At 38.4% G+C, this 12126-nt stretch overlaps 1 protein-coding gene across 9 annotated transcripts in view; it reads left to right on the top strand.

The window, feature by feature from the left end:
- The window catches only part of LMO7 (LIM domain 7), a 128263-nt gene that overhangs the window by 32818 nt on the left and 83319 nt on the right, over positions 1-12126 (top strand). For all 9 annotated transcript variants that reach the window (XM_064585995.1, XM_064585993.1, XM_064585992.1 and 6 more), the window contains exon 3: positions 3091-3197. The gene's annotated coding sequence lies outside the window, so the exon portion shown is untranslated. The remainder of the gene's footprint in view (positions 1-3090; positions 3198-12126) is intronic.

Raw genomic sequence — 12126 nt, 5'->3', positions numbered from 1 at the left:
ACTTTATCTTTGCTGGTTTAAAGTGCAAATGATTCCATTAATGAAAACTTTTAAATGCTTCCCTTTTAATATGTTGAGCGGGGTGTGGCTTCTTTATGTTCCAACAGATACTAAAAGTTTATTTTATAATTTTGTATCTCCCCTTAGGCAACTCTCTGCCTAGGTCTTTTGAAATCACAAAAAATAAATTACCGGGCGCCTGGGTGGCTCAGTTGGTTAAGCGACTGCCTTCGGCTCATGTCATGATCCTGGAGTCCCGGGATCGAGTCCCGCATCGGGCTCCCTGCTCAGCGGGGAGTCTGCTTCTCCCTCTGACCCTCCTTCCTCTCATGCTCTCTGTCTCTCATTGTCTCTCTCTCAAATAAATAAATAAAATCTTTAAAAATAAATAAATAAATAAATAAATAAATTACCAATGGGCTCAAGTCCAGTAAGCAGGATTTACGTTGCAATTCTGATCTTAATACAACTTGTTCCTGCTGCATATGCTGCTGTGGGGCCTTGTTTGTAAAGTTTGTCTTGAGCATCACTGAACTCTTTAAAAGAAACTGCTTTTTAATGTAATGGCTTTATTTAAAACTAGAATTTAATCATAACCTATTTTTATTGTGTCTAATGAACTATAATCACTCTAGATTTGAAGTGGTTTCTTTCTAAATTAGGTGAATGGGTTTTGAGGCATATGGGGCTTTATTTACTTTTATCAGTAGGTACATATTTGTCAACCGGATGAATGCTATTATGTTTTTAAAAAACACATGAAGAATTATTTTCGCTGTCCATTCAATAGGTTTACTTTCAGTTTAACTTTGTCATAACGTTTTATAACATTTTAAACATTCAGAACCAAATTAAATTTGTGGGAAGACTTTTTTTTCTTTTCTCCTCCTTCCCTCCCCACCCCCTTTCTTTTTGTGGGACTATTTCTAATGGTTTGTTTTTCCTCTTTAGAGATGTGCTTTTCTTCCTGTGAGATTTGGGGTACTAGGACACCAAGCCATTTGTTCTTGTCTGCTTCTCTGAAGGCCAGTTTTAGAACTGTTAATTTGAATAATTGAGTAATGAGATAGTATAGGAAATTATGTGAGCTTAACAAAATGATCACTTTTGCTCTTTCTGGAATTTTGCCAACATGTTATTCCCCCCTTTTTCCACTAAGTCAGATTGAACACTTCCATTGAGTTGTTCAACTTTTGACTTATAAATTCTTTTAATCTTCAGACTCTTATTTAAAATGATCATGGATTGCACAATAGCCAAATTATGGGAAGAGCCCCAGTGCCCATCAACTGATGAATGGATAAAGAAGATACGGCATATATACACAATGGAATATTACTCAGCCATCAAAAAGAATGAAATCTTGCCATTTGCAATGACAGGGATGGAACTAGAGTGTATTATGCTAAGCCAAATAAGTCCGAGAAAGACAAATACCGTATTATTTCACTCGTATGTGGAATTTAAGAAACAAAACAGATGAACGTATGGAAGAGAAAGAAAAATAAGATAAAAACAGAGAGGGAGGCAAACCATAAGAGACTCTCAACTACAGAGAACAAACGGAGGGTTGCTGGAGGAGAGGTGTGTGTGGGGGGGCTGGGCTAAATGGGTGATGGGCATTGAGGAGGGCACTTGTTGGGATGAGCACTGGTGTTGTATGTAAGTGATAAATCACTAAATTCTACTCCTGAAACCAATACTACACTATATGTTAATGAACTTGAATTTAAATAAAATCTTGGGAGAAAAAAAAACCAATCATGGATTTCAGCTTTCAGTTGTGTAGTTCACACTGCCTTCTACTTACAGTACACTAAAATAATCTCTCATCTCTACAAATACTTAGTTTTGAATGTCCCTTAGGCCCTAGTAGTCAGTATTGCTTTTCTTTTGCCATACATTTGCTTACCCTTTCCCTAAACCCCCTCACTCTCCAAGAATCCATGCTGTTGAATTTAGCTTCTTCATCCTGGCTTCTCTATCATTCCTTCCCACTTTGCTGGGCCACCCTGTCTTTTCTCATGGGGATGAGCTTCTCCATATGGGACAGGAGTAATTGTCTTTCTCCAAGGGGCACGCTATCTTCTGGTTCCTCACAAGCTGTTAGGGAGGTGAGTTTTCAGGAGGCCCTCTCTCGCTACAGATGAGGTGGGGCCAGTGTTTACAAGTGCTTGAACGTGTGTTGGCGTGCTAGCAGCCCATTCTCTTCCCCGAGAGTCCTAATAAGGAGACGGTAGAGTCCCCGTGAGATCTTCACAAGCTCAACCTCCTAAAAGAGAAGAGGGAAGCTCAAGCTGATTCTGCTCACCAAATGTGCGTCTGTAGTAGCCAGTGTTTGGGCAGCAGTTGACAGGAATGAAAAGCATTGGTTTGTGAAAGGAGGATTTTGGTTTTTGAAATTAGCTAGGAGGACAACCTAGATTTTCATTTTGTTGGAGGCAGTTCCTGAAGCAGGTGCAGGGCGTGAATAATGTACCACACCTAAACTATGTGATTTGGCCAATGAACATTAGGCTTCTCCTGGGTCCTATAGTATGGTTTCCCTGTCTGTCAAGAGCCGGCTCAGCAACCGAACCCAGATTCCAGGTGTGGTATTCCACAGTCGTTCTGCAATTTGTAATCATAGAAACAGAATGTGCCTCCTCTTATTTCTTCCCTGCCAACAGTTTCTGGGTGGGTGAATGTCAGTAGCTGGAGTTATTTTTAAAGAGGAGAGGTGAGGCTTGTCATGCAAAGCTGAGAAGAGGGCGTTTGTTTGCAGAGCAGAGCTGACATCAAAGTGTAGATTACTGCTCAGTGGCTAGGCACTTGTCCTGTAACAGGTAATGTTTAACGTGCCGGTCACAAAGATCACAGAACAGCGTATGCCCGGGCATAAGCTAGCGCTACCGTTTATGCTCTGCAAGACAGAAAGGCTATACATGCCCGTGTAATTAAAAAAAAAAAAAATGTATGCATCGGTCTTGCTGCCTCCTTTTTTGCTGGCTGTAATTGGACTTTGAAGCCTAGAAGTTCTATCATAAAAATTTGTACCCTTTGTTTGAGAGAGAGCTCGGCTAAGCAGTCACTTTCCACTTCTTTTCACAGGATAATATAAACGTTTTTTTGAAAGCTTGTGAACAGATTGGATTGAAAGAAGCCCAGCTTTTCCATCCTGGCGATCTACAGGATTTATCAAACCGAGTCACCGTCAGGTAAGTTTCACTGGTTTGTTATCTATTTTTTTCAGCTCAGGGCTTGTGGCTGAAGTGCAAAGAATTTCTGAGATGTTATGATTACTGAAAAATCGTTCCTCTGTCTTCCTCTGTTCTCATTCCAAAACTGATTATTTAAAAAATAGCTTAGGGACTATGAATGTGAAGCTGTCTGTGATTGAGACCATCACATGTTGTTATTTTAACTCTCTATACAAACTAAAATGGTAGTTTATAGTTTAATGCTTGTCCAACATGGTAGTGTTTGGTTGCTAATAGTGAGGGTGCATGTTATAGAGTGACTTTAGAGGTTATATTATAGTTTACAGAGTAAAAAGGATGATTTTAATGTGATCTTTATATTTGGAATTAAGACTAACAAAAATGAGACTGGGACAGTGGCTAAAGAGACTTTCTTTTGTAATTTGGAAGGCAGCGATGCCTGGCACCAACATGGAATGCTAATGACCTTGTCAATTGTGGATGATTTCTAGAAATGAACTGTTTTTCACTATTTTAATAGTATGGATGAGAAAGTGAAAGTGGGGGTGAAAATGTGTGCAGGTGTCTCTGTTGTGTTTTAGATGGAAAATGGTGTCATGTAGGAGTGTATGGTTTCAGGAAATCTGGTTTTAAGCTCCTATGGGATTGTTTTCCCCCCTATAAATCTAATTTGCTTTCAGTGAATCAGAATAAACTCGTGTTACCAGATAATCGTGATAGGAAAATGATTTAATTTTGTAGAAATGATGACCTCTTTATCATGGCCCTTAAAGCTAGTTAATATTTTTTAAAAGGAGAGAATATAAATGCCTTATTCTAGCTGTAGCAATAATAGAAATGGAAAGATTAGTTTCTACCATTTTAGACAAAGATTTAGTTTATATGGTTGATATCCTATTGTAGTAGCTTTGAAGCTTTTTAAGAATTGATGGTAAAATCTTAAAAATGGCCAATAATTTTTCTTAAAGAAAAATAACCGTGTGTATAAGTATCACAGTACGCATGGTCTTTTAGTAGTAAAAGCTAAAAGTCCAGATAGAATTAATTCATCTTTTCAAAGCCTAACAGTACATATTTTTAAACGAACAAGCCATTTTGGACTTATATGCTTCCAGTTCTGTTGAATTAGCATTTCTAAACTACACAGCCTTGGTAAGTGTATAGCAGGGATGGGTCTTTCTGCATTTCTGATTAATTGGAAGATAGCTTGTTCCTAAGTTTCATCACCAAAATGGCATGTTTACTTCTGCGGTGTTGTGAGGTCATGCTTGATATCCATGAAAAATAACTGCATGGATGACTTTGTTTTATTTTTCCTGATCAGCCTTCTCTTGAGACTTATCTGATGGGCAGAAAAAGTTTTCACTTAGAAAGTACTTTATTCTTAATGAACAGGGACAACTTAAGGAAAACACCTCCCCCCCCCCCCCCCCACAATCATACTGTTTTGAAACTCTGTAGCAGATGTTTGAGCAGGCTACCGATTAGGCAAAACATGTTTGTTGGCTTCTATTCCAAGAATGCTCCTAGCAAAACTTGCCTGGAATCTGCTTCATGAGATGTTGGGTCGAAAGCGTTTAGGAAAAAGATCAGTACCTGGGCTCAGTCTCGAGGGAAATTAAATCACTGACAAACTGAAACTGGGAGGTCACGTAGTTAGAGCTGGAGTAGGAAGTAAGCAGAACAACTTGTTTCAGTGGAAACCGCAAGTTCATAAAGGTGTGCCTAGGTAGTGGCCGGCAAGCCTGAGAGCCTGGACTCTGCTTAGGAACATTTCCCCTGATAATTCCATCTTGTCGGACCAAAGAGCCCAGGGCTTGACCTTGGGTCTGCCGCAACGGAAGCCCGGGAGCCTCCCGGTTATGAGACTTGAGCGAGTTGACAAATGGCTTATTTAAAAATGTTGGCTATGGCTCTTCTGCCCTGAGATTGCAATTTTATAAAAGGAAGCAAGTTTATGGGAAAGCAAATTATTGGTTACTAAATATCCGTGTATTTCTTAGTTTTTAGTTTTCTTATATAATGCGGAGACTTCGGTAGGTCAGATCTCCTCCTATCATTATTGTAGATTAAAGGAGTTGGTGTTGGTTAGACTAGTGGTTTTCAAATGGGAGCAGTTTTGTTCCCCCAGTGGACGTTTGGCAAGGTTGAGAGATAGTTTTGTCAATATAGTTGAGCTGGGAGTGCTACTGGCATCTTGTGGGTCAGGAATGCTGCTAAATACCCTTTAATGGACAACATAGTCCCCATAACAAAGAATTTTCCAGCCCCAAATGTCGGTAGTGTTGAGGTTGAGAAACCCTGACTTAGCCTTAAAATTCCTTATTTCCACTCTGCCAGCAAGCTAATCATGTGGAAATGAAGGCTACTGGCTGACTTTACATTCTGCTAAAATGTAACTTTTTACTTATATTACTATAATCATTTATGTATTTCCGTGTTAGCATGTTTGCCCATTTAAAAAGGAAAGCTCATTATCACTTGAATGTGCAGTACTGTGTCAAGTAACCTTGACATTATTTTGCTCATCTGTATACATTAAAACTAGCAAAAATGGGGCGAAGTACTCGATTATTTTAAATGCTCTATTGGAGCTCACGTGCTAAGACTGCATGAGCAGTTCGTAGACGAGTGTGATCTAACATGCGTATTTGTATGACACACTGAAAGCAAATAGGAGAGGACAGTCGATAAACCTCCATGCTGGCAAACATGAGGTATTTCTTGTTAGAGGGCAGCAGTGATTTAAAAAAAAACAACAAAAAAACAAAACCCAACCCCTCTCCCCGCCCCCAAAAAAACATGGATGGCCCACGGAGCCGGGAGAGTTGTGTGGGGTAGCAATGAGGGGCGGAGCAGAGGCAACCAATTTAGAGAGATATTGCTAGTCAATAATTTCAAAAATCCAGACCCTAACTACAAAAACTTATTTTCCAGCAACTACAGATTTGCAATAAAAACTTTTCCACTGGTCAAACAGAACCAGGGTACTCTTTATATTTCTATAATTATACATATTAATACGTGATCTAAAATTTTTTTTTTTTAAGATTTTATTTATTTATTTGACCGCAACACAGGCAGACGCTTAATGACTGAGCCACCCAGGCGCCCCGTGATCTAAATTTTCTAACAATTACTTCTTGTAGGAAGTAGTTGGAACTTTTCCAAGTGTGTTTGAATTATTCATTTATTTTGGGACTGCATATACTCAATTATCAGTTAATACTTTTAATTTTGACATTCCTGACTTGAATGAGTAGGATCCATCTTGACACTTTCTTTTCCCCAACAGGGAAAAGCAAGTTTGTGAGTTTGCCTTCATGAATTACGGTAGATTGAGGTTGAAGTTACCCTAGGTGAGATGTTTACTGAGGCCATGAAATTTAGCTTCTGTACCAATGAATAACGGCATCATTATTATTAACCATTTCCTAAATGTCCATACTGAACTCAGAAACACTATCCACAGAGAAGAGGTGGTGTGACTCGTATGGAGCTGTCTTTGCACACTTTCTATAGAAGGCCTGGAGCAGAGTAAGCACCGTGACCCCAGCATCATGCCACAGCGCACTGGAGAGCTCCGATAGCAAATGTCATGCTCTTTGGGGTGGCATCTGGTCACTCAGTGGCACCGAGCAATTGCTTGTTGTAGAAAGCAGCTCAACAGAGTAGTCTGGAGGTTGTCCTGTATTAGAGGAACCAAAGTTGGCAGAAAGGCAGAGTTGAATATTAAAGGTTTTAACTTTATATTTTTAGCAACTTGGCTCTGAAACAAAGTTCCGTATTTAAACCATTGCCCTAACGAATTACATATTGAAATTTTTAAGCTGAGAATTTGAACAGATTGTAAACATGTTTCTTCTTTCTACCCCCTTATCATTCCAATCCAGTTTATAGCACTTCCTTAGATGCATTCTGTTCATAATACAATTACAGGATGGCCATGCTTTTGAGCACGCTATTGCAATTATGCAAAGAAAAATTATTTTCTAGTACAGACTCACTCTTCCATTTAGGCTATTAATATTTTAGGTATAAATGGTAATTTTAAATGTTTCAGTTTTTAAAAGATGTCTATCAAAGGGAGGGTACAGAAATTGATTTTTTTTTTTTACACATACTATTTGACAAAGGAACAGTAGTTGGAAACAATTAGTGTTACCATATTTCCCTCATGAAAATAAAGGAGGCTCAAAACGATATTTTAAGGATTTAACTGTTCTCTAGAGCTTCAAAAGGATGCTTGATTTAGTGGCAATACCGTAAAGTCATTTCTCAGAAATATGGTTCCCAGATGGCACTCGAACAGCCTGCCAAATTGAGCTTAGGATATGAATGTGTATGTGAGTATTTATTTAAGATTTTAATTCATGTAAGTAAAAATATACCTACTCTGAAGTAATTTTCATAATTTTCTGACTTAAACCTGCTTTTACTTTTTTTTTCATGCCCTTCAAATGAGTTTAACATCTTAATCTGGTTTTTTTTTTTTTAATAATGACATCCAAACTTGGATCAGTAACTTGAGCATGGTGACTTCCACCTGTCAATTCATGTTACCCTTTTAAAAATGTTCTCTTCCTACCCAGCAATTAGAAGGGAATGAAACAGGAAGTTTGCACTGCATGCATCTCTATCCCATTCAGCGATTCTCTGGTGTCAGGTAGTGACTGAAAGGGGGCATTAATTCTTTTGGGTTGCCAAGACTCTGCTTAAGGCCAGAAGCAAAAATGTTTGGACATGTTTTCAAATGGTCTTTAATTGCAGGGTTAGATTATCGAAGAGTCTGCTTAGTTGCAGAGAAAGGTTGTGGAGTAAGAGGGTGTGTCCCATACTGGGACAAAGCTATAAAATAACTGAAGATTTATGTAGTATCAGTTTCTGTTTTGAGTTCTTAACTAACTTCTCGGATAGTTAAATAAGTTTCTGAATGCCAACTCTCCATCCTCAGGTCTTCACTCCTTTAAATCCCCAGAGCCGTGGGGCCTGATTGTGTCTTGGCTTGCTGGGTGAGGCTTGATGATGTGGGTTTTTCTGGCCCAGGGTCTTTATATTCGAAAGTAAACTGATGTATGTTTGTTGCTGCAGAGTCTCACTGGGCAGCTCATCTGCTTAGCAGTTGACATGAGTTTGTTCATGAGAGAATAATAGAATTTGCTTCCCTTGACCAGCTAGCATTTGTTTTATAACAAGGTCCTTCAAGGGTTAAATCAAAGAGGCAGATTGTTGTTGAAGGGATTTTCCTGTCTTCCAGATTATGACCTGTAGGGCTGCATATGTTGAATTAATCAGACTTTTAACGTTGCATACGCTGTAATATCGGTAGCCCTGTCAGTCACTTTTGAAACTGAGAGCTTCACCAGTAACTAGAGGTGTTAAGCATTGCTTTGCTCTGAGTTCCTTGATGTATTCTGGTATGATTTACCTGATCATTTGTGTGAGGGTATATGTGTGAGGTGTGTGTGCTTCCATGTATTTTGGGAGCTATAGAGGACAAAATAGCACTTAGTTCAGTAAGGGGAAATTTTGGTGTCAGAAGTAATTTGCTTGTTTGTCACATAACGAGCACTGATTGGGCATTTTCTCTGTAGCACCTAAATATGAGGTTCCCAGGAACCACTCTTACCAGTCAAAATACCGTGGAGCCTACCCTTAGTGGGGCTCCCATTATATTTAAGGAAATGTCCCCGTAAGTTCACAGAGTACATTGTTTTGAGATAAATGCACAGACTTCTCTGAGTATACAGAGATGAACAATCCTTTCAACTTTTTAATCAGGAAAACACTTTAATGGGAGGTGACATTGATTTCCCATCTTGGCTTTGAAAGCACTTTTGTTTTCATCTACATCTAAATGTTCCCTGGACTTGAAACTATTTGAGGACAGGGACAATTACATTATCCCCTTATTTCCTTACTTCCTGACACCTTAAGTGTTAAGTGTTTATTTGAAGATTGTATTTTATTTGTTTGTTTATTTAAGTTTTTAATTTTTTTTATGATGTTCAGTTAACCAGCATATGGTACATCATAAATTTTTGTTGTAGGGTTCAGTGATTCATTAGTTGCGTATAACACCCAGCGCTCATCCCAACACATGCCCTCCTTAATACCCCTAATTATTTTGATTGCCTGGACATTTTAAAGCCAGGTTTTTTTGTTTTTGTTTTTGTTTTAAGATTTTATTTATTTATTTGACAGAGAGACAGAGAGAGGGTACATAAGCAGGGGGAGTGGAAGAGGGAGAAGCAGGCTTCCCGCTGAGCAATGAGCCCGATGCGGGGCTTGATCCCAGGACCCTGGGATCATGACCTGAGCCGAAGGCAGATGCTTAACGACTGAGCCGCCCAGGTGCCCCTAAAGCCAGGTTTTGAAGATGGAAACTTCTTTTTTTCCTTTGTCAAATTTTCCCCTCTTTCAAAATTGCATGGCAGATCTGGCAAAGCAGCCATTGATCTCTTGGTTTTAATTGCCTTTTACCTATCATTCCAGAATAATATGTAGCATATTACAACATAATCTAAAATTGAGACAATGTAAGAGAGGAATGTGCATTTACCTCAGTGTGTAGTACACTAAAATGGGAACTTTGGACCTTGTGCTTTCAAAATAGTTGGTGGAAGTCTTAATTTCTCTGCTAATGTACAAATGATAATCACTAATATTTAATGGACATTTGAAGGATGTTCTGAGCTTGCTTATAGGAAGGGTTTTAGAAAAATTTTAATATTTTCATATCATGATCACAAGTCACTTCATTTTGTGAAATAAATTTCAATATATGCTTAGGACTTTCGGGTGGAAAAATATGTTGGTTATATAGGTAGTTGGAATAGTTCATAGAAGTTCAAGGGCAAGAAATAAAATTTTTTAAAAGGAGGGACCAATATTGGAGGTAACTTCTTAGAAGGAGTCCTAAAAGTACTTCAAGAAATGTTGCCAACAAGTTTATAGTAAGCCTCATTCCTTCCAAAGTCAAGCTACCTGCCTTGGTACCTCTTACCTTTGCCTAGAACACCAAAGCCAGTAAGAAAAAAGTCACAAATTACCTTTGACTTTGATATGATAACTTTGAGTATGGCATGATAACCATTTGAAGAATATGAGCGAGCACACAGAAACTTGAAAATTTCTTAACATTTCATTTGAACTATTTCTACTACACTTTAGCCTGCGTTTCTATCACTTTCCCCCAGGATGGAACAAAAAGTTCAGTCAATGTGCATCAGTTGTCATGAACAGATAAGCATCTAGGATGAGAGCAGGGCTTTAGGTGTCCCTTGACATGGGTTTAATCCCATCCCATTCAGTCACTGGGTAGCTGAATGACCTTAGGTTACTTTTCCTCCCTGTGATAACTGCTTCTCCATGAACAAGACAGATATCACTGCTGCTCTCTTGGAGCTTAGCAAGTAGCCCCATTTGGGGGATACCCCTACCTCACAAAGATGTTGTAATGATTACAAAGTCAGATATGTAAAGTGTTACGTGTTTGGCATACAGTAGTGCTCAATAAATGGTGTTGAATTATAATTGTGATCATTTTCGTAATTTGGCTCTCCCTTCTTGACCCTATGAAGATACATGTCCCCTGCAGAAGAACATGGAGGAAAAAAATCTGGCTCCTGGCTCCTTAAATTGTGACAATTAGCTATAGGCTTTATTTTTTAATAAGAATTTAAGCCTTTTTAGACTTAATCCCTTCTTTTGATTGGGAGCAGATATTAAAACAGGTATGTTTTTCTGACATTTATGTGTAGTCAACTTTTTACAATTTATTTTGTTAGACTAGCAAAGCTGGAAACCAGAGAACAGATGGCTAAGTTATTTGCTCTTGCTCCTGTATATGTGGGACCAAAAACAATCTTTTTTTTTTTTCTTAGAGAGAGAGAGCATGAGTGAGTTGGCATGGGACATGATGGGGGAGGGAGAGAGAGAATCTTAAACAGGCTCCATGCCCCTCGTGGGGTGCAGTCTCTGATGACCCCGAGATTATGACCTGAGCTGAAATCAAGAGTCAGACACTTAACCGACTCAGTCACCCAGGCACCTTGGGACCCAAAACAATTCTATTACCTTTTATGAGAACTCAACTTTTTGTATATTTTCTGAATTGTAAATGTTAGTTTGATTTGCATCTTTTTAAAAAGTTTTGTTTCCATATTTTATATAAAATCAGAATCAGTCTATACACAAATCTAAATCTAAAACTTTATCATTTTCCTCTTATCATCCCATTTTTTCCCCTTCATTTCCATGAAAAGTCTGTCCTTTAGGCCATGAGGAGAGGAAGTTATCCTTTGGATAGGCAAGATCACACACTGTTCTCTGAAAGGCTTTTGTAGGGCTTATGAATTTTTTTTGAAAGGTGTTCATAAACTTTAGGGAACTCCAATGCACACTCCAGCCATGTTTTCCACCAGACAGAAAACTTAACTGCTTCTTTTGGGCATTGCCCATTTGTTTTGTCCGTCAAAAGGCTACTATACTAACAGCATAAAATCTTGATTATATTATCGAAAATATTTGTGGTTTTTACCCTAGACACTAAAAATAATCATAAATAGCAATAGGCACTATTTGGGAGGTCAAAAATCTTGCTGCTTACTTCCAGATGTATGCAATGGGAGAAAAGTCAAGAAACTAGGAAGCACACTTTTATGTTAATACTCTTTGACATAACATAACTTGATTTGTTTTTAATTTTTACAAAGAGCCTTCCTATCAAAAATGTTAAATCAATTGGGTGTTAAGTAACCTATTGCCCATGTATTGGTTATTTTTAAGAGTTTAGGTTAATGGAGTAGAAATATTTTAGGGATAATTGCTCAGGTATAATTTGTCATGTTGAGCAGCCTTGCCCGGTGAGAGTGGCTGCTGGTGAACTTAGACATACCTTTTTTGAGTATCCCTACTGGAGTGA

Source organism: Mirounga angustirostris, unplaced genomic scaffold, assembly GCF_029215605.1.
Source record: "Mirounga angustirostris isolate CCGP_5_RB_7025 unplaced genomic scaffold, mMirAng1.0.hap1 SCAF_3, whole genome shotgun sequence".
Taxonomy (NCBI): Eukaryota; Metazoa; Chordata; class Mammalia; order Carnivora; family Phocidae; genus Mirounga; species Mirounga angustirostris.
This window is presented reverse-complemented; position numbering and strand designations above follow the sequence as displayed.